The sequence below is a fragment of the Rhipicephalus microplus genome, chromosome 7 (assembly GCF_043290135.1).
Source record: "Rhipicephalus microplus isolate Deutch F79 chromosome 7, USDA_Rmic, whole genome shotgun sequence".
In the NCBI taxonomy this organism is placed as follows: Eukaryota; Metazoa; Arthropoda; class Arachnida; order Ixodida; family Ixodidae; genus Rhipicephalus; species Rhipicephalus microplus.
Genome location: NC_134706.1, coordinates 68611570 through 68623629, shown reverse-complemented (window position 1 = coordinate 68623629; position 12060 = coordinate 68611570).

Below are 12060 nucleotides of genomic sequence, written 5' to 3'. Positions count from 1 at the left end.
AAATTCCTATAACACAGGCACCACTGAACACGCGTCTGAACATCAATGTTCACAAAAACCAACACGCGATGGAAATAACGCTAGATGCCGTACATGCAAGAGCACCTAACAAAACCTGCATAAGTTTTGTGCCACAAACACCGTACGAAATGTTTTTCAAATGTGAGCATTTCGAAAACAGTTTTTGGTTTTATTCTACAACCTACCTTAGCAATGCTCATCTACGCTCTTAAGACGTTCTACAACTTTGCGCTACATCACAAAAGGCACGAAACATACAAACTACAGCTCCGCTCGGCAACGTTACCACACTTTCAAATTTAGCAGGCGAACCAAACTTCAATTACGACTTGCGTGCTTTTACCTCAAAGAAAAAAAAACTTAATTTGACAGATGCGGGTCACTGCTTCCGCATAACCCTTAACAACTTAACTCAAAACTCTAACAAAGTTTACAAAAAAGTATTGAAGTGAAAAACTAACTAAACAAACAAGCCGAGGAGATGACACAGGAATATTACCTTAAACCCAAAAATACATGCTTCCAAGTAAATTCCTCCGTCCGACTCTCCAGCTTACAGGTGTCCCTCACTTCAATCGCACACGTAGCGGTCGTGGTTTTGGCAGATTTCGAGAACTCCCGAGGCAACGACGCGTAAATGCTACCAGCTGAACAGCGCAGTCACGCCTCATTCGCAATTTCGGCGGGCTTCTGTCAATCAGGCGAAGGGGACCTGAGCGATGCGTGGGACAGAGTGGCCATGCCCTCTTTGGGCTAGCTCCCGTGCGGTGCTTAGCTACTGTGCCTTTGCTTCTAGAACCACGTCGACACTCTTGTCCACGAAAAGCTCTAAATCTCTGGTGTGCATTTCGTCGCGAGGATGCGCGCTGGGGCCTGAGGACTCGCTCGCTGGATTCCGTGCCGACCGGTTGTGCCCTCGCGATCTCCGGCGTCAGCGTAGCTCTGGCCGTCTGGACTCGCCCTACGTCATCTCCTGACGCCGACCTCCAACAACAGTGTAGCTCTGACCGACTGGACTTGCTGTACGCTATTTCCTGACGCCGACAAGAGCTCTACAAGTGGTCCCCCGTCCTCGGACTCCTGTGACCGTGTTTCCATTTTTCCTATCTCTCCTATCTCCTCGATATGTCGTCACTCTCTGGCTTACCTCAGGCCTCTTACTCTCTCTCTACACCTTTATTCCTATCCTTTTAATCCCTCCTCACCCCCATCCCTTGTGAGCTACTGTTGAGGTGTTGCTCGCTAAAGCAGACAGTTACGGGGCTCACTTTTCTCTTCCTTTCTCTCTTAGAACCATTTTGTGTGTGTGAGTGTGGGGCATACCCTTCTGCTGCTGGCGCCTTACTTCACGCGACAAAGGCCTCTTCGTTGAACTGGTCGGTGACCTACTCTCTTCTCATTCCCCCGGCTGCTTGTCAACCTTTTCTTGCCGTTGCTTTGTCGTGCGCGTACGCTTCTTTCTTTTACGGCGACGTTTGCGGCCGACCTTTCCCTTATTGCTTTGAAATTGATCGCTGGTTGAGTCATCGACGGTATTACAGTTCAAAGGCAACCTATAAGACTTGCTCTTTTCACGTGATTGCTTTACCACTTTCTTTCTACTTTTCGTCCGGCGGCTCGGACGCACGAAAACCGACTTTGAAGTCGGTACTGATCTCATAGGCTCGCTAGCTAGACTCAAAAGTTTTGTGCCTTATTTTACCCGCGTAGTACCTTCTTTCTCTCTCGCGGCTTTTCGACGTCTCTTGCGTCTGTGCCGCTTCTTGCGACTCGTCTCTGAGCCTCCCGCTTTCATCTCAAGCTCGTCAACTCTTTCACAGTATTTGTAAGCTGTCGAACCCACGCTGTCTGAACGATTTTCGAAAAAATCACCGACTTAACACTCTAGACAGGCGGACAGCTTGACGCTCTTAGGAACAGTGCAGCTGCTTCCCTTCGAAAATTCTCGCTCGCCTTGCTGGGAGCTGCCTACAACCGCACTGTTCTTCTCACTCTCTGCTTTCGCTGCTTTTGAACTATCTCCGGTGTCCTTGCCTACTTCAACATCGTTTGCAAGATCCACCGTTGCGACAACCACAGTTGAGGTCTGTCCCAGCTTTTCTACAGCCATCCTCGCTGTTTTGCTAGCATTAAACTGGCACAGCACCTCGTCGAACTTGCTCTGGCCTTCGTTGGCCTCTCTGCGCAGCGCGGCGTCTTTAGCAGCACTCAAATTTCTGCTGCTGTCTTTAAACGTGCTAGCCTTATCTATGGCTATTAACTGCACCTCACTTATGTTTTTCTCGCACTTCTTGTGTGCTACACTCACGGATGGCTGAATCTTCCGTCTCATTGCCTCGACTCTCTGTTCCAATTGTTCAATCTCCAAGTCGCGTGCTCGATCACGCTCTTTTCTCTCCCTTCTTACCTTTTGTTCTCCTTCTTTTCTATCCCTTCTTTCCTTTTCTTCTCTTTCTTTCTCCTTCTGATATCTTTCTATTTTCTTTTTCCGTTCCTACAACCTTTTTAAATCTTTTAACGCCTATCCAATATCCTCCTCACTGGCGTTTTGCAAAATTAGCTCTAAAATTTGTGACCTACTCATTCCTTCCTTTACCTTAATACCTAGGTCTTCACAAATGTACAAAAGACCATCTTTTAGCAGTGTCCTCACCTCCATGATTGCTGGCTTACTTTGGTCCTGCATCTCGCATAAATGTAGGGATCCCTCCAACACACAGATAGGTGATCTCCCTAACTCGTACACAATCCAGCTTCTATTCAAATCGCACTCACAAAATGAAGCCTGGAAAGTCAAATGCAAAGACCAAGTACTCACCACAACACAGCACCATGTCGTGAAGTCCATCTCACCGCTGCCAACCAGTTGTTAAGGGCTCGAAGTAGGAAGGTCTCGATTGCAAGTACGAATGCGTCTCCTCTCTGGCAAAGATCGGCTATGCGGACGACGGCGAGGTGCCAGCTACCCTAAAGAGAAACCCGTCGTACCTGCAATCGAGACCTTCCTACTTCGAGACCTTAACAGCGCTAACTCGACAGACATCGACAGTGCTGGCCTCCACCTGAAGAAGTCGTGACAAAATTTTGAAGGCGAGAAAACTTGTGGGATAGATTTGAGTGTACACGAACGCACCACGTCGAAACATGAACAGCTGATATAACCTACAACACATCCAGGATCAATTTTTAAATTGCGTGTAGCGCATCTGTAAGCGAAACGTCCCACCTCACCTCACGACATTAAACAACAGCCACCTGCATCACGAGTGTTGGCGCCAAATTTTTTTGCAAGCGCTCTCTCCTACAGTAAATAGAACGCACCTTTTTTTTTCGTGTGTGTACTTGCACGGAAGTACAACACCGCCACAATGGCTGATGTGCGCCAGCAATTCATTTTCGGTGGGGGGGGGGAGTCACGCCTATTTGCAATATTCCATTGGAGCTCTTTTCAACAGAGCGAAAGATCGCCTCCTTTCCGGGTAGCTGATCGTGGGTACAAAAGCTGCATTCAAAGCCTCGGTAGTACATTTTCGGGGGTCACACAAGTTAAGAACAGCCCAGAGAGGATTATGGCAGCGCCGTAGGAGTCTTCCCCCCCGTTGAAAGTGACTGCAACCGCGGCGGTTTATGAGCTCACATGCGAGTTATGTTTACAAGAAAATACTAGGCCCTTTTCGAAACGGTTGTGCGCTGGGGTGGGCGCACTGTAAGCTACTAAATTATTGGAGCAGAAAAACCAAGATGTAAAATTTTAGTCAGTGCTCCGTCGAAACAGCACGAAAACAACTTCGGTCAAAATAAATAAAAGTCGGCTGCTAGTGTTACCTCGTATAGCAATCAAATTTGTTGCTAATGCATTAATCGATTCACCCTTAAAGTGACACTGTTTTTGTTTTTCAAGGATACAATTTTATTGCAAAATTTCCGAATAATCACAGTAACATGAAAATCAAGGCCTCACTTCTGCAAAGCTTTTGTTGCAGCCGATTTCGCCTTTTTCAAAAAATTATCAGTATATGTCTGGCCATAACAGAATCCGTTTCTCTGACATTTTGCGAGAAGAACATTAGCGAGTGTCTTATCAGATATGGACGAGCGGAATTGTGTCCTAGTCTTTTTTTACGATACTAAACTGGCGCTTGCACTCTGCGTTGCTGTGTGGTATCATAGCCTCCTAGATTTTCCTTGCCTGCTGGATTATCGGCGGTCACTTAGAAAGCGGCCGTCATCGGAACTATAGTGGTAGGGCCACCTAAGTAGGGGTGTTTTCAAGTAAGTTTTTATGTTTTTGGAACTTATATGAAACAAAAATAACGTAAAAATTTTTAAAAAGGCGTAAATGTAATTATAATTAACCTCACGTAAGTGACGCCGTCATTCAACAGGCAACTTCTTGAATACAAGGCATAGCCTCTAAAATAAGTAGCAAACGCCAAAATTGCCGATCTTAAAGGCGAAGTACAAAGACCCTTACCCCTACGTAGACAGCGCCGCCATAGATGACCGACATTTCGCGCTCATCCGGCAGGCAAAGGAAATTTAGGAGGCTATGGTGGTATCGATAGTATGGCGAGCATCACTTCTGCGATCCAACTGAACTTCGGCAACTCGTCTGGGCCTATCAGTTGCGATACAGCCGCCCACTGGGCGTCTGACCTTTCTTCATTCAAAATGTCTGTAGGGATGGTGAAAACCTGAGGCTTTGCGAACTCCATTTCTCGAGTGTCGAGAGTTTTGGTACGACTCTCCTGCACCTGTTGGGGCAGCATGGCTGGAAACTTCTCCACAAAAAAGAGATCATTTCTGATTGACATGGAATCTATCATCTACAGACTAGCAACTTCAGCGTTTATCAGAGCTGCATCTTCTACAGGAAACTTGAGACGAATGTAGTGGCAAGCTGTGACGAAGTAATTTCTCACAGAATCGTAAAACTCGTGCTGCTCCTGTGGCTTGAGGATTGAAATCAAAGAATTCGGTGCTTGGCCAATGACCAAATCTGCATCAACTTTTTTATTTGCTCTACTTTTGTAATCAACACTTAGCAAGTTCCTTTGCTGCCTAATTACGGAGGCTTTTACGAACCTTGTCACATTATCTTCAAGCATACCAAGCAAGTGCGAGCGCAACACTTGTATTTGGGGTGCCTGCGCCTGCAAACATCGGTTCACTTTCTCGAAAATGGTGATGATGTTGATAAACAGTATGCTCTGTTTAGTTCTGAGCTCAAGAAAAAAATATCGCTCTTCTCGAGTTATGTATCGCCCGTCCGCGCATTCCTTTTCACTCTTCTTGGGATTCTTTGCCGCCGGCTGCACATGGCCGGGAGTACTTTTCCTCTTTGAGTTGACGCTAGCATCTTTTTCTCTGACTTGTGCTTGAGTACAATCTACCTTCGGGATACTGTAGCACTCAAGGAAAGACGGTCTTTTGGTGTCTTTCTTTGCCTCAGCCAAAAAAAAAAAAAAGGCAGATCCCAGGCACAGTAGGAATCGATGATATGCGAAGCATAAATGAGAAATATTTATATATCACTTTAAAATCAGCGTAACGTCATGAGATGGAGGTAAATGATGCCGTATATGACTTCCGTGGCATGATTATCATTATTGGATGTGTTGTTTACCTTCGTCATCTATTCACGTCACGTGATACCAAATTTAGTATATGTGGAGCTAGCGAAACAACCGCGAGCACGCTGTGAGCGTGGTATGTTGTCGTGTTCTTAAATAATACTCATGGCAGGATTATCATGTTTGCACCAGTCATATATCTCATCATCCATTGACGTTACGTAACACCAAATTTGGTATACGTGGAGCAAGCAAAACGGCCGCAAGGGCATCATGAAGAGCCCAATATATTCCAATGTAAAGTGGACGCGCGCACGCTGGCATTGAGATGCTACGTTAGCAGAACACAAGCACTCTATAGTCTGGCTCCAGGTGCGACCAGCGTCCGTTGGCGCGGCCCAACGGCAACCGGTGTGAAATGCGACGTACTGCATTTCGCGCCGATGCATTACCCAGGCAACACTGCGTCTCCCTCTTTTCGTGATGGAGGGGGGCCGGACGCGCTGGAACGCGCATGCGCCAAAGCAACGCAGTGCGGCGCGCGCCTGCGAGCATATGACACAAAAAAGAAGTTAACTTCTTTGGCGCAAACAATACGGAAAAAAGGAAAAAAGAAGGCGAGGAAAGAAACAGATTGACGCCAAACTAACAACAGTTGTTAGTTTGGCGTCAATCTGTTTCTTTCCTCGCCTTCTTTTTTCCTTTTTTCCGTATTGTTTGCGCCAAAGAAGTTAACTTCTTTTTTGTGCTATGTACCAACTAGACCCAACGCAAGTTTTACTGCGAGCATATGGCACGACTGGAACCTGGTGTGGCAACGCGAGCGTGACGCAACGAAATGAACGCCGGGGAGCACGCGCACCGTGTCACGTTGAAATGTATTGGCGCGTTGACTGAGGCATGTAGTCATGTTCTCACATGACACACATCTCATGATTATCATGTTCGCACCAGACACATACCTTCGTCATCTATTGACGTCACATAATACCAAATTTGGCATATGTGAAGCTAGCGAAAAGGCCGCGAGCGCATCATGAAATGGCACGTAGTCATGTCGTTACATGACACGCATGTCGTGATTATAATGTTTGGATGTGTCATTTACCTATGTCGTCCGTTTGCGCCACGTAATGCCGAGTGTGGTACGTACATGTGAAGCTAGCAAAACAGCCACGAGCGCATCATGAGCATAGCATGTGGTCATGTTGTTACATGACACACATCTCATGTTTATCATGTTTGTACCAGTCACATACCTTTGTCATCCATTCATGTACCATAATAGCAAATTTGGTATAAGTGAAGCTGGCGAAATGGCCACGAGCGCATCATGAGCATGGCATGTAGCCATGTTGTTATACGACACGCATGTCATGATTTTCATGTTAGGGTCTACCGCTTGTGTTCGCCATGCAATTATGTCATACCATACCAAGTTTTACAACATGCCATGTGAATGAAACCACCGCAACAGCTGCAGGACCATGAAATGTATATCATGACATTCATGACATACATGTCGTGATTTTCATGTTATGACTAGTTAAATATGTTCTTCATACAGTCATGTTATGCCATACCAAGTTTGGTATCGATACCATTATCGAAACGGCCAGGCGAGCTAAAAGTCGTAGGCGGCTAGAAAGAAAGAACGAATATAGATGATAGATAGATAGACAGTTAGATACGCTCAAAGTCGCCGAAGTTCGCTAAAAAATGCTTCGCATTTAAAAACTTAACAGCAGTGCCTGCAGCACTCAAGCAGCCTTGGGAGACATTTCCAAAGTGAAAGCTACCAGGTCGGGACGTGCTTCAACATTTTTTTGCACTTCTTGTCATGCATGTTTTGAAACTCTCGAAGTGAGTTTTTTTTTTCTTTTCGCGCTTTTTTTCAGATAGTAGAATATATCCACAAGAATTTCATCTGCCTTTGAAGGTAGGCACGATGTTGCCTTCTCAGCTGCAAGATTGACAAGATGGCACAGACATCTGATCTTGATTATATTCTCGTGAAGTTTTGTTAACACTGCAGCCAGTCCATTCTTTTTGCCCAGCATAACATTGGCATTTTCTGAGCAAAATGCTACACAGTTAGAAACTGGGATACCAAAAGACGCCAGCGCATCTCTGATCAGTTTTCCAATATTACGCCCAGTTGCTTGTCCTTGTAGGGTACTTAAGCAAATCAGCCTGCTCTCATCAAGTTGCGTATCTTGCGCATGTACGTCACTACAAATGGATGAAGTTGGGACTCGGCTGTCATTACTGCCATCCGTGTCAACAGCGAAAACAGTTTGCTTAAGTGCACTCACAATGCCTTCCTGAAAATTAGCCATTTCTCCAAGAATTGCAGTTGTCTTCGTTCGGGCACAGGCATACTTTTTTGCGATGTCCGATGTGGAAACATCTTGCGAAACAAGGGACCCACGTGATCGGCGGCAGTCAGCGGAATGTTGTGCTCAAGTAAAAATCTCGTGAACAAGCACTCAGCACGCACGTCACTGTCACCATCTTCTTTGCGGAAGAATTGTCACAGCTGCAGTTGCTTTTCTTAGCTGTGAAGGGCGATGACGTGCTTTTGCAACCGGATGTGAGCGACGATGTCCCACCTGCCTCCATGTGAAACACTGAAGTCACCACAAACGATGCAGCATGCCAAGTGCTTTCTCATTCGCAATTCCACAATGCAACCGAAATCAGTTGTGTACTGTTTCACAAATACTTGCAGATACTTCTTGCGCTCACACTCCCTATTCATAGCCATGACTGACGATAGGCCTGCTCAACAAGACCACAGCCGAGGCCTTTACGTCGAGTAACCGACGAGATTCGGAGAACAACGACAGAGTTCAGCGTTGCTATTTGCAGAACACACCGCATCCCCAGCTCAACTGGAAGACTTACTGCGGTATTGGGTGACCTCAAACGCTTCGGGAAAATCTTGTCCCCTGAAAAACTCCACTGCCTTTCTTTCGAAACTCGTTCAGTCCACCACATTGCAACGAAGGAGGGCGAGCACCAAAAAGAATTTTCAAAACATACTGCACCATAGAAGTGTGGCAGTTTGGGCTAGTTGGTATGACATGTCGATAGTTATAGTGCGAGAACAGAACGACGACAAAGAGACAAGAAGGACACGAGTTATTGTCGAGGCCGCGTAGATGGCACGCGAACAAATGTCATGCATTAACAAGCCCTCCGTTTCTCTGTTCGAGAAGGAACTAAGGTTCCTCGAAGGTTTCGGTGCGCGCAAGTAGATATAATACTTTTACTTTTCTGTTTCGTTTCCTTATAGACTTTTCTTTGCCTTTTTCTGTGCTTTTATTTTTTTTCCTTATTCAGGTATTGCTCTTTGTGCCACATGGTTTCTGTCACACGATTTACTGGCTCCTTTATATGCTTTCGCGCTTTGTGCACTAAACTCAGTTGGAAGTTAGCGCTCGTGTCCTTCTTGTCTCTTTGTCGTCATTATGTTCTCACGCTATAACTATCGTCATACTGTACCAATTTCAAGCCCCATTGTAAGCTTACAGGTGTAGGGAGACGTGAGAAAAACGAAAGAAATGAAATACAGTCCTGCAGACCACTCGCCTTAACCCAGCTTGGCCTTCGCCACTCGTAGCCCGGACGCGTAAGAAAAAAAAAAGGCACTCTTGTCGGTGACCCTTGCCGATGAGTAAAAAGAACAGCAAAAGACAAGAATGTTGAAGGAAAAAGGTGAGGATATGGGGGAGGAGAGCTCGATAAGAAAGATGAAGATAAAAGAGACAGTGAGAGGAGAAAACGGTCATATTAAAAAAAAACAGAAAAATGTAAAAAAGTTCTGACTTCCGAACAGGACAAGCGCTGCTTAATCGCGACTAGCGGCTTAAAAAAAGCCCTGCTATTAGGTTCTATGAACCCTTGCGGAAGCATGGTTCAGCTTAGCTCCGTAAGGGAGACGGGAAAGTGGACGAAGAAAGGAAAGATAAAGTGTATGGTGAGCTAGAAGTAAGACAGCTTGGGCTAGCTGGTATGACATGACGATAGTTATAGCGCGAGAACAAAACGACAACACACTTCGTGTTCTTCTTGTCTCTGTGTCACCGTTTGTTCTCACGCTACAATTATCGTCGTTGTGTGGTGAGGTGTGGGCATAAGCATGCGCAGTTCCCTTTCCGGGTGCAGGTGGGGGAGAATGGAGGTCGGTAACAGCGTCGCATCCCCTCCTTATGCGCCCGAGTCGCCGCGCACCTCCCTGTCAAGTCAACACAAAGGGCTGCCTATGTGCCCCCCAACCCCACCCCAAGCTTAACAACGGCACCACCACCACTCACATAACCAAGCGCCTGGGTGCGTCCGTACAATGGAACAGCCACAGAGGGCTGCGCATTCCTCCGTGCGTGCATCCCCGTTTGCAAACGCGCTCACCCAGCCACGTCACGTCAAGCAAGCGCCACTGTCGGAAAGGCTCGGTCTATTTTTACATCCTTACTCTCCTTTTTTTCTCACTGCGCTGTGGCGCCAGCAATGCAAAATACGCAGCCCTCGTGGGAATGCAAACTACGTCCTAGTCGGCATTCACTAGCGTGAAGTGAGGAGGAGGTGCAGTCTCTCTTGTACGCCACAATCTCCTCTGGCTTGTAATACCAAACGTAAGCGTTCGGCAGTTGTCTGTCTGGCACGAAAACCGGTGCCGTGACGGGACGTTTCACGGCTCCGTGAATGGTCGGCTGCACACTTCCTGCATCGGTAAACCAGGAATTTTGACGAAAAGATGCGGCAGCACAGGAACGACCTCCGTCAGTTGAACAGCGAACGAACTGAAAGGAGTGAAGTGGCACAGCACTGCGAGCAGTCTGACCACCATCACTTCTTGGAATGCTGGCACATTCAACAGCTAGCAAAAGCAACAGCCGGTCCAAGGTGTCACTGCCCTTTCTGTACTACAGTGGAGTTTTCTCTCTTTCTTCATTATTGTGCGTGACCCCCCACCCCCATAACTGCGCAGCCATGTGCGATTTCGCTGCTTCTACTCGGCAGGCGGCACGTTCTGGCGCTGTCTTTCGCATGTCGAAAACGTATATTGAACCTTGCTACCATCATTTAAAAAAAAGAAGAATCCTTTTTGCTACATGGCCAAAAAATGCACTGGACGCGTGGGGTGAAACTGGTTTTCCGGGAAATTTGCCTATGAGCCATACAACCGGGAGAAACGTTCAAAATCCGGGAGTCTCCCGAGTAATCCGGGAGACTTGGCAGGTATTGAAAGCATTGGAATTGGAAAAGACATCGTTCCACAGTTGCACCCAGCAGCTGCCTGAAAGAAACCATGGACTGATCGACTGAGCTTCAGATCGTCTGCGGCTCAAAAGCGAGCCAGTGGCAAAAGCAGGGCAGTCTCAATGCCATCACTATCGAGCAATGGTGGCGCCCATGCTTGCTTAGCAGCAGCAGTTTTTGGTGGTGCCAACGCGTGTTTTAGAATACGTCCATGTATTTTCAGGTTCTGAAAATGCATCACAATATTATAGAGTGGGTTTACTGTATTGCAATGCATATTTGAGCCTGTAATTGCATCGTGAAATTTCGAAAAAAGCGGGACTGCAGAAGAAAAAGTGTTTGTTGAGGCGACAATATTTATGCATTGACTCCATTAGACTACTGATGAGAAAGCGTGAATTTTTCGTTGTAGCGCATATATCATTCAAGGAACATTCGACTGTACTGTAATGTTCTGTTGGACATTTGGAGTGCTCTAATAAATTCGCACTGGCACAGGAATGTTCCTAAAGGCGTTTGTGCACATGACCTTGGCTCTCCAGATGGAAGTTGGGTTTCCTACAGAAGCGTCAGCAGGCTTGTTTGAAGTTGCAGTTTTCTGCTCTGTAGAACCTTTTAACAACGGCACAACTGTCACTGCGACTGCAAAACGTGGTGAAGAGCTTTTTAGGGGCGAAGCTCCTTAGGGCGTGGGCTGTGCGTCCCCTGTAGCCTGTATGTAGCCACCTCTAGTTTAGTTCTTGCAGTGTTCACTAGATGGCGGTACCGTCCCCTGTATGTAGCCACCTCTAGTTTAGTTCTTGTAGTGTTTACTAGATGGTGGTACTTGTAGCTGATGATGAAAAGATGCAAGACGTTATAAACTAGAAAGCGGTACTTGTAGTTGATGAAAGACGCGAGATCTTATAAAATAGGAATGATGTCACATATGACGCGTGTCATTGGTTGAAGGCAATCGTTCGATTTAGTGCGGCGACGTACGCTAGGGGGAGCGATGTAATAAAATCGAGTGGGCAAAATGTACAGAGGATTCATGGTTTACCAGGTTTACCTCCGGAGCTTCGCCCACTCATCATCATTCACTTTGTGGATATGGCGGAATTTTTTATGGCTCGGTGTCAGAGGCGAGAGGAACTACGTCGTGGTGCCATGTGGCACCGTTCCCACGACCAGTGCCATAGGCTAGGAATGCACACACAAC